Here is an 11,173-nt window from a genome sequence, read left to right as displayed (position 1 = left end):
CCTCGGAGTCGGGCCCTTTTCCCCGCTCCCCTCCTTCCTCCTCTTCGCCGGAGTCGTCGGAGGGCACGTCCACCGGTTCCTCGGGAGTTTCCATGGGCACGGGCCCATCCCCGTTGCAGACGGGCATGGACTCCACTACCCGCTCCCAGTCGTCGCGAAGGAACAAGGGCGTAGGAGCGCCCGCCGACCTCGCCACATCGCCCCCGACCAGAGATTGGAGGACAGCAGCTAGATCACCGTCTGCTAAGGCCGCGGGGCTCGGACGGGGCCTCCACATCGGAAGTGAGTACTGCCGAAGCGGAGCCACCTGGTGCTCCAGGAATTCCCTCAGCAGCGACGCGCCGGTCAGCTTCGCCGCCGCCATATTGGCCGGCCTCAGATCCGCGTCCATCTTCTCCAACATCAGCTTCGCGCAAGGGTCCGTGAGCTCCGCTCGACCCCAATTGCTGGAGCTCGCGGGCTGCTCTGTTGGCAAGATCAGCCGAGGGTGGATGCGCCCAGCATCCACCAAGACCCACTTGCTCCTGAAGCCCTCAATCCTTTTCCCGGGGTTTGAAATGGCAATGGCGCCACCGTACGCGACGAAGCTCGCGCACGCGGAAGCAGTACCGCGAGAGGTCCGGAGGTAGAAGTAGTGGCGCAGCAAGGCCACTGAGGGCTGCACCCCTACGTGAGCCTCGCAGTAATAGGCAAAGATTGCCAAGAGAAGGACGGAGTTGGGGTGGAGATGCAAGGCTTGCAGCTTATAGTGGCGGAGGACAGAGAAGAAGAACTCAGAAAAGGGAGGCACCAGGCCAGCAGCAATGGCACTTACGAAGAGCGGATAGAAGGTGCTCCCTTGACCCTCAGGGGTGGCGAGCCAGCTTTAAACACCTTCGCCCCGTTGACGCCCCGCGCCGTCACCATCCGGCGCAACCGGGCAAGGCTCGCCTCCGATACGTTCGGCGGGTCCAGGGCGGACGAATACCAAGCTACGACCGGGGGCTGGCGAGGCGCCATGGCTTCCTAGGTCACACGGTCGAAGCGGATCTGGAAATTTTGGAGGAAGGAAGGAGAGGCGCAAGAAAGGGGATCTGAGCAGCAACCGGGGAAAGCAAGGAGCGAAGCCTAGGTGGGTACCGCTCCTTAATCAACTCGCGCGGTTGCTAAGGCACCCACGTCCAATCAACCGCCACACGGCGCCCAAGGCTGCAGACTGTTAGGGCCCGCGGTGCTTCGCTCTTACCCTTCCGCCTCCCTGCACGGCCAAGTCCGGGCGCGCCTTGGGCCCGGGGGCTACTGTCGGCGTTCTGGGAATGGGGGTCCCCAGACTTGCCTGCTTGCGGCCTGCGGCGTGGCTCAAAAGGGGGCCTAGCGCGGCCCATCTTCACCAACACAAACCCAAGACCCTCGCGAGGGGCCAAGCCTCACGGGGCGGACGACGCGGAGCTTCCTCAGGCACGGCCTCGTCAGGCTGGCTCACGAGGAGGCAGAGAGATCAAGGCGGGGTACCTCACGAGGTGCCCGTGACGCAAGCCATGACGACCGAGGGCGCCAGGCGGGTGCCAGCCCGACGGTGTCCTCCTTCCCTCTTTGGTGCAAGGGGGGCAAGCGCAGCCGCGGAGTACCGAGGCATCAGGCAAAGGTTGCCATTTCGGTGCAACGAGACCAAGACCAGGAGGACTACGAGACGGAGGTCACCATGGAGCCCAAGACGGCGTCATCACCAGAGCTTTGCGCAGGCGAAGACTACTTTTGTCAGGGTAGCTAGTACTAGCTGTCCCCCTTCAAATTAGCCCGCCATTGTTGGCTCCCTTCCCGCTCGATATTTGGGAAGAGGACCAGGGCCTCTATAAATAGGACCAGCCACCCACAGAGCAAAGGGGGCCGAGGGTTTGGAAGGATAGAGAAGATAAGAAATAGAGAGAGAGGGAGAAAGGTGACCGAGCTCCTCCCAGCAGTTCATCGCCCCAGCCAAGAGCAGACCCTCGCGAGGCTGTTCTTCCTTGTATTGTTCATCATCATCAGCCCAAGAGGCAATCCACCACACCACACACTGGAGTAGGGTATTACACCACAACGGTGGCCCGAACTAGTATAAACCCTGTGTCTCTTGTGTTGTTCTTTCCATAGTTTAGATCCCAGCAAGGCGGAGGGGTGCAGGTAGGTAGGAGGCGAAATCTCCGTGCGCACCCCAGTGTTCGAACCTCAAGGGTCTGCCAGAACCCGAAATCCGACACTTCTCCCATTGCAAGAAAGATCAATCTGGTAGGCCAAAGCAAACTGATAATTCGAAGAGACTTGTAAAGATATTTAAATCATGCATATAAGAATTCAGAGAAGAACCAAATATTGTTCATAGATAATCTTGATCATAAACCCACAATTCATCGCATCTCGACAAACACACCGCAAAAAGAATTACATCGAATAGATCTCCAAGACAATCGAGGAGAACTTTGTATTGAGATCCAAAGAGAGAGAAGAATCCATCTAGCTAATAACTATGGACCCGAAGGTCTGTGGTAAACTACTCACACATCATCGGAGAGGCTATGGTGTTGATGTAGAAGCCCTCCGTGATCGACCCCCCCCCTCCGACAGAGCGCCGTAAAAGGCTCCAAGATGGGATCTCACGGGTATAGAAGGTTTCGGTGGTGGAAATAGGGTTTCGTGGTGCTCCTGGATATTTTGAGGGTATATGGGTATATATAGGGGGAAGGAGTAGGTCGATGGAGCTGCGAGGGACCCACGAGGGTGGGGGCGCGCCCTCCTGCCTCGTGGCCTCGTCGCTTCTTTCTTGACGTCCACTCCAAGTCTCCTGGATCACGTTTGTTCCGAAAACGATCCTCGCGAAGGTTTCATTCCGTTTGGATTCCCTTTGATATTTCTTTTCTGCGAAACACTAAAATAGGCAAAAAAACAGCAATTTGCACCGGGCCTTCAGTTAATAGTTTAGTCCCGAAAATAATATAAAAGTGCATAATAAAGCCCATTGAACATCCAAAACAAATAATATAATAGCATGAAACGATCAAAAATTATAGATACGTTAAAGACGTATTAGCTCCCGTCGATCGGGAGCGGGCTCTGCGGGCGGTTGCACCCTGCATCACCAACGTTGTGCGCCTCGAGAAGCAGTGGGACTTCGGTGGTGTTTAGGTGTCCTCTGCATGGGCATGTCCATGTCTCGGCACAACATGACCATTGGATCAAACTCAGACAGTGCAGATCGGTCACTGCAGCACAAAGCATGTGGGTGTGTTTGGTTGCATCCTCATCTAAATATAGTTGTTCCCCCTTCATGTATTTGTGTTAACCTACTAGTGTGGACTCATGCAACCTTCATGCACTCTGCCAAACACCCAAAAGTGGGTCGAGAAGGGAAGTTTTGCTCCCATCCCGTGCACCCTTCATACACCCTGCCTAACACTGATCCGTGCTTCATATGATTCATGTTTCGTGGAGTACTATAGCATTGTATTCTCCATATGATGTAGACCTAGTTCTATTAACATTGATCTCACCGTTCATTCTCGACCGGATAGTCGAAAAAGTGGTACTATGTTACAACTATTCTCGGTCTCGACCGGATAGTCAAAAAAGTGGTACTATGTTACAACTATTCTCGGTCTTATAACGAAGAGGTTGCCTAGTTTGAACCAAACACTGTACTTGATCTCTCGTCCTATCACAAACAAGTCTCTTCCCCCGAGAATTACTGTTCATACTAGATCTTTTAAGGCACGTGTTGCTGCGCCCGTATATTTGATACTTGACATTTGGAGACATGAAACATATATGTTAAATTTGCACAGACATATTTGTATATTTGTTAACATAGAAGAGTTTATTTTGAATTGACATATTTTGATGAATTACAAAAAAACTTACTACTATTTTAATCAATTTGGAATAAATCTAAAACAAATTTGTGACTTCAAACTGCATAAAATTTAGTACTAACAAGTTTTTTTATGCATAGATACAAAAGCAAGAAAAACATGCAACAATAATATTGTCAATAGCTACAGCACCCTCAGCATAAAACCTTGTCCTTGAGCATAGATAACAAGGGAAGAAACTGCTATGTCAAAAGTCCAATAGTGACTAGAATGAACATAAGAAACATATATTTAGGCGGCGGATTAATAACCAACTTTGGCAGGTATCAAAGAAAGTCTCTAGGAAGCAACCAAACAGGTTCTAATGAAAATAAAGAAATATCAATTTTCCATAAGACAATATCTTAACATGATTGTCTACAATGCTCTAGAAAGATGCTAATTACAAATTTCACTCGGATCACCGTCAATGGAAAGATGTCAGTCACGAAAACTCAAAAGGCCTAAGCAATTGACCTATACGATGAATAACAAGAAAAAAAGGAAAGAACAAAGATGTCGAAATAACAGAGGAAGAAAAGGAAAACGGAAGATATGATGAGTGTCGTGTTGTGTAGAAGGTCAGCTCCACAGGGCTTGTCTACGCAGATCCCTTGTTGACCTATGGATACACGGTCTCAATGACGGTCTCAATGCAGCAAATATACATCCATTTCTATCAAGCTCCAATGAAGAATACTGCATTCTCAGATAAAAAAGGCTCATCAACAGTCTAGGTCAACAAAGCCTATAAAGAAATATCATACATCAATAGCTGGAATTTGTAGATAATAAAAATTAAAGTGATCACTCACGTGTGTCAAAAGAAACATTTAAGGGTGCCACTTTTAAGTGCAAATAAATTTATTCCAAAATAGATTACAGTTTGAGAGCTGTCTAAGCATTCTATGTTGGTACTTAAAATCAGAAGTACAAAAACATAGGCTCCCAAATAAATACTTATGAAGATTGTAAGCATATATAGTAATTTTGATCAAGATGTTCTATGAGACACATGGAAATGAAACTAATTAACCATTTATGAAAACAGGGAGGTTATGGAACAACCATAAAAAAATTGTCACATAGAAGGATGCAAGGTCAAACTTGAAGAAGCAGCGTCATATATCTTCTCCGTGGAACAACAGAAGAAAAATTAGAACAAATTTCATCATTGCAGACCATCAAAGCATCTTTACGTACTGATGATGAAGGAGTTTAAGCTTTGATAAGACAGAATATAACCAATGTCATTTTAAAGTAATTGTATTTCTGATCCATGGGTGACCTAAAGAACTTATGGGATACTAATAACGACATTAGTTTAAGGTAGATCCATATAGACAGATTGAAACTCATTTCAAGCTTGTGCTGCAGGCATCCTTCTATGTGAATCTTTGTATAGAAAGCACTTAACAAAATCCACTGCCTCTGTCAGAGAAGGACAATGTTATTCCTTATGGTGCCAGATTCCGCATGTGCGCAAAAAACGATGCTGCCACAAAGGGGGATATGTACAGTAACATATATGCTCCAGGCATTAGCTTCTGTGATAGCATCTATGCGGAAATTTAGGAGCAACATAATAAAGTGCTAACATAATAAGCACTTCCAACCATATTATTTAGGCTCTAATCTGCATAAAAGCGTTAAAACATATGAACAAACATGCCATGTCAACAACATAGAGAACCAAAAATCGACCAGTACTACTCATGACCCAAGTTGTACAAGTACACTAATAAATCCATGACAAATGTAATTAGCTAAGGATCCAACAGAAGCTAACAAGCTTATTGAAGTTACCTAACAGAGGCGCACTGAAATAGAAACACCGGCACAAAAGCAAGGCTACCCCCTTTGCCGTTACCAAGGATCTATCTTTGTCCCTTGTTTTGAAACCGAGGAAAGCGTGCGCTCGACCTCCTGGCTTGGGCAAAGCAGAGACACAGTGTCGCCCTCATTTGCTCGCCCTCTGTGTGAATCTTCTATCATACCGGCGGCAACTATCGAAGCCTCTCAAATCCGGTCACAAATCGAAGGTAAAAGTCAAGATACTAAAAAGTAGTATCTTGGTCTGGATCATGATTGACCATATGCTTAGAATATTACCAGTTCCCTATGCAAAAGGTTCGCTACATTTTCATGATCCCCGTCCTCTATCCACCTTTGGCTTCATAGAGGCCACGTTATTCTCACCATGATCCATCTTGAACCTCTTGGCATCGACTTTTAATTTTGCTTCCTTACCTGAAAATCAGAATAGATGATGCCTGATCAGTGTCAATGTTACACAATAGTGACCGTCACAATTGTTTAACAAAATGAAGCTCACCTGATCTATGGCACTCGTGGAAGGGTCCTTGATTTTGCTTTTCATCTACAGAAAAGCAAACAGGTAAAGTGTTATCTTTACTTCTTTAGACAGGTATAAATTTGGCGTATCAAATGCATTTACATGAATGGATGAATGCCATAAATGAGAATGAGCATGTGGTTCATTGATGATATAGGTACAACACATCTTAGGTAGCAGCAACAAAGATGACCTCTTCTAAATAAAGAAAGTAGGACTGATGATTTCACCTTGTATGGCATTGTTCTCTAGATCAAAATGCACGAGCCTTCCGAGTATCCTTTTCATCTTGAAAGGGCATAACTTCCTATTAGAGCGTCAAGAAGCCATCCTGCAGCCAGGACACATTAAGAAAATTTCAAGCCTTCTTGCAGTCAGTACACATTACGAAATTTCCTATATGGTGCACAACAGATTACAAAATCTCATTGATGCATTGACTAACTACTCTAAAAAGCAAAATCTAACAATCAAATTGTCATATTAAGACCCTGTTTGGAAAGCCTCCACTCCCCCACCACGGAGCAGAGCGGACGGAGCGCCCTTTTGGCCACTTAGTAGATTATACTTGCATGCCACTCCGCTCCGGAGCAGAGCTGCAAAGTGGGAGTGAGTCCGAACAGGCCTTAAGTGTGACAATATTTCTAACTAACATGATCATATATCCACCATTATCAACAACAGATTACAAAATCTCTTTGATGCATTGACTAACTACTCTAAATAGAAAAATCTAACAATCGAATTGTCATATTAAGTGTGACAATATTTCTAACTAACATGATGAGATATCCACCATTATCAATGAGCAGCTTGAGGCACTCGATCGACCTCTAAGATGAAAGCATAGATGTCTTCACATGAGTTTCCAAAGTAACCCATAAAATCCAATCTGACCTCCTCAAATCCAACAGTGATGTGGTGGTGAAGCGGATTCGAGGTGATGGATCCAACAGTCCAAGGGGGGCTACGAGGGGCACCGCCCAGCTTGTCTGTGGCATGAAGACCCGGAGGTGGTGGTCATCGTGGCGACACAAGGAATCTGGGCCACGAAGGGGTGGGAAGACGTGGAACTCCCCGGCTTAAGCACCGCGACGGCGGCGGCGCACCACATGTTCTCCGGCCGGTAGAGAGAAGGAGAGATCGGGGAGGAGGTCTCGTCAAGGAGGAGAGAGCCCTGGTCGCATGTGCCTCACCCCGTCCTATCTGCGAGAGCATAAGTAAGGGGTCAGCGACAGGGATAACCAGATGCGCGCCGGCGGCGCCGCCGAAATTGTATACTCTCCTCCCTTCCCGCAACTGAAATTTCGGCGGTGCATGATGGGGCACAGATCGTGCGAGACAGCGAGAGAGACGCGAGGCAGGGGAGGGGATGGGAGGGGGCGGCTTCACTGCATTTTTTTCGAGGAGTCTTCGGCTGTTCGCTTCCGGACCACGAAGGCCTTCGTGCGGGCGAGTGCCCAATCAACCACGCTGCTCCAATTTTGCCGCGGGAGCAGCTGCCCCGTTCAGTCACGGGAAGTGTGGCGTGAGAGTTTTATCGGACGGCCGAAAACATCTAAAAGTGAAGATCTGATGACTGTGAATGCTAATGGCCTGAGAGAGCTCCTACGGTGCATAGTTATAATGTCTTAAAATAGTTGACATGCGCACAACATCATTTGTTATCGTCATATCTTACTACACTAGCAACAATATTATGTAGTACTGACGTATGAACCACTGCACATGCCTAGTAGTAGGAGCACTGTGTATGTTCAAGTGGCTACCGTGTTTCACACTCCTCCATCGTAAGAGTGGAAACGCTTGCTGTAATCTTTTTTCTTCTTCAGAAAAACAGTGGACGCGCTCTACCGTGTGGATCCTCCTCGACGGTCGTCGGGAACCTTGCTACTCACTTTCACTGACGTGTGGGACAGCCAGCATCAGGGTCCACCAGCCATGCACTAAATTACTCCGTAGTAGAGTTCCCAACTGCACGATAGACTACCCTGATCGAAACACCGCAGTAATGCACAATGAGCCGTCAAATCACAAAACAGCCTCCTTCCAGCAGTAAGTTGGACGGGCGAAGCAACCATCATCTCACTCTTTTCTCTTAACTTCCTCTCTTGAAGAAAACCCCCACTCGCTTCTCCCTCATCTTGTTCCTCATTTCTTCAAGAAAACCCCCGACCTGCTTCTGCCATTGTTCTTCTCTCCCAAAGAAGGAAAGGTGAGCGCATCAACGGTGTTGATTCTGGCCAAGGCCCGGTCTTACAACCCCGAGACTGATCCTATAACTCCCTCTCTATTCTTCTTTTGGGTTTGTGATTATGGTTTCTTTTCTTTTATTTATATTTGACAATTTCTTGATGGACGCTGGAGCACCGGCCGAAGTGATGTCTATGGCTCTGGCCAAAACCGTCGAGGCTCATGGTACGAAGAAGCGCAAGCACCCCACTGAGACTACCACAGACAAGCTCAAAGCCATCGCCCTGTCCAAGCCCCCCTCTCCGAGATCCCTCGTTAAGCAAGTCCAGGTAATATCTCTTCTTGATGATCTTTTTCTCGATCTTGATCGTGTTTTTTCATCTAACACGCAGTACTAGTACTAGTAGTACAACTTTGTGGGTGATCTTGCATGTGATTTTTGTGTGCCAAATGACGGTTCTAAATTCCTCTTTTGACCAAAACATGCGAGAGGTTGACACTGATTTCTTATATATTACTTTCAACTACTTTATGAACATCAATGCTACCTTTGAAGAGTGTATATTTGCCTTAGTAACTTGTGTTATGGAAATTGCATGTAATCCCTCTACTCTCATGCCTTTGGAGACATGTTCTAGTGTCTTTGTTCACTCATTTCTGTGCGTATATGTAGTCATATATGGAGTAAAATATCGAAATCATCTTATATTTCTGAATGGAGGTAGTAATAAAATATTTGGTTTCTGTTTGAATTAGAACTAGGTCCGCGGTGGAGAAGAAGTCCTCAAAGTCATGCCGTGTGAACTGGAATACCTGAGGATGAGTTCTGCTGCTAAACTATCCAGCTGTTGTGTCCTTGTCGCCACGTGTCCTGAACTAGTGTTTTCCTGTAGCATTGTTGTCAGGCGTGTTCTCGAGGCTGTACTTGACCACAATAATTTCCTGGTTGTGCCTTCGATTACAAAGAGTGTAGTTCTTGTGAAGCTTCCCGACAAATCTGGTGCGGCTTGTCTTCATCGTCATGTTTATGAGTGGAAAGACCACTCTGTTAGGTTCTCCAAGGTTGACGAGATGGTGATGGTGCCGGTAGACATCTCTCATGAAGTCCATGGCCTAGTCAGTTCTGCGGGGTTCATCCCGTAGGTCGGTGGCAAGAAATAGTCTGCAGAGTTTAATTAGTGCAACTTTGCTTGTGTGTAGTAAGTACTATTGTTTAGTACTTGATTTGTGTTTGTGAACCCTGTATTGTTTAGTACTGCCACTTTTGGTGTATGGTAAGTCCTGAGAACGGTCTATGTTAATGTATGTCCACTCAATTCAGTCTGTATATTTTGAAGTATCCATATCATCTTTTTTGCGAGGACGGTTTATCAATTATGGTTACACTCCAATATTTGTATGCATTATAGGGTTTATCGCACCCATCAGGATTTCCAGTCCCATGGATGTCCCGTCCATACAATTTGTCATGACCTTTGGACTGTCCTACTTGTGGGAGTAGGCGGGGGCCCTACATGCCACGCGTAGTTGGACGATCAATCTTCTGTTTAGTACTTCAACATAGTGATTTCCTGGTAAGGATTCACTCGTGTCACATCAAGTAAATCTTATTGATTTACTGTCTAAATCTTATTGATTTAATGTCATGTTCTCTTTCTTTTGCTGCAATTTTACGATGCATGTTTTGCCATGTGACATTCATCACAGAATAAACCGTTTGGTTTGCTCTAGGATGGATATTTTTGCAGGTTTGACTTCTTATGTCGTGTTAGTAACGAAGGCACCGTCCATCACTTATATTACTGGAAAAATTGGATCAGTCTGTTGTCTAGTACAAGCTGAATCCCTATGATGAACTGCAGTTTGGTTTAACAAACATGCCACAATTAGTCCTTGCATTTAACAGAAATGAAGAAAAAGACTGGATCACGGTCACGGAGCCTAGTCAAGTTAGAAAGCTGGTCATAGCAGACCACACACGATCGCTGTTGTCTCGCACATCGGTACCACCTTCAGCAATGGATTGAGCACCGACAGTTGCTCTAGCACTAACAGCGGCAACAACTTAGTCTGATCTAGCTGAGGATTGTACACCGACCACGTTAGCGGATCAGGCTGATCTACCGGAGGATCGTGCATTGACACAGGCACCTGCTCCGACACCGGCACCAACTCTACAAGGAGTACCATCTCCGGCAGCAGCAGCGGCACTACCAGTCGCACCGGCACGGGCACTAGCAACAGCTTTGGGACCTGCACGAACACTTGCACTTGCATCTGCTCCGGCCCGTGCAGCGGCAACGGGACCAGCAGTTGCACTGGCAACAGACTAGGCTGCAGTTCGCAGTTCGCAGTTCATATACCAAAGTCCTTACAAAAACTGACATCTCCACCTTCTTGGTAAGCATTGGCCGCCCAAGTGCTTCGTTATTTTTTTTTCCATGTTGATTCACATGATTCACTATTTTGATCTAACTATTTGTGTATGTCTTCTTGTTTGCAAATAGAGAATTCCTAGAGCAACGAGGGAGTCGTTCAACAATCCGGGCAACCGTGGCCAAGTTTCTCTTACCATGCACAGCCTTGGTGTGAATGAACCTGCTCAATATACCGTAACTACAAAGGATGGTTACATGATGATTGATGCTAAAGGATGGTCAAGGTTCAAATCTAAATCATATATTACGGTAGGGGATGATGTCAAAATCGAACTTTCTCGGCAAGGAGAGCTGGTCCAAATCAACTTTGAAATTCTTCAGTA

The 11,173-nt window shown here is 46.6% G+C and overlaps 1 long non-coding RNA gene across 2 annotated transcripts; it reads right to left on the bottom strand.

Moving 5' to 3' along the window:
* Positions 1–4,189: 4,189 nt before the first annotated feature.
* LOC125507967 lies at positions 4,190–7,687 on the bottom strand. 2 transcript variants are annotated; one of them, XR_007283163.1, is made up of 5 exons: positions 7,117–7,687; positions 6,450–6,550; positions 6,199–6,243; positions 5,670–6,113; positions 4,190–4,562 (listed from the first exon to the last, which is right to left on the bottom strand). It is a non-coding gene; the product is annotated as an uncharacterized LOC125507967 (long non-coding RNA). The 2 variants fall into 2 exon arrangements; XR_007283162.1 differs by having other exon boundaries at positions 4,190–6,113.
* Between the last annotated feature and the right edge of the window lie 3,486 nt (positions 7,688–11,173).

Source organism: Triticum urartu, chromosome 1 (assembly GCF_003073215.2).
Source record: "Triticum urartu cultivar G1812 chromosome 1, Tu2.1, whole genome shotgun sequence".
NCBI lineage: Eukaryota > Viridiplantae > Streptophyta > Magnoliopsida > Poales > Poaceae > Triticum > Triticum urartu.
Note: the sequence above shows the minus strand (reverse complement) of the source record. Positions and strands in the feature narration are given on the sequence as shown.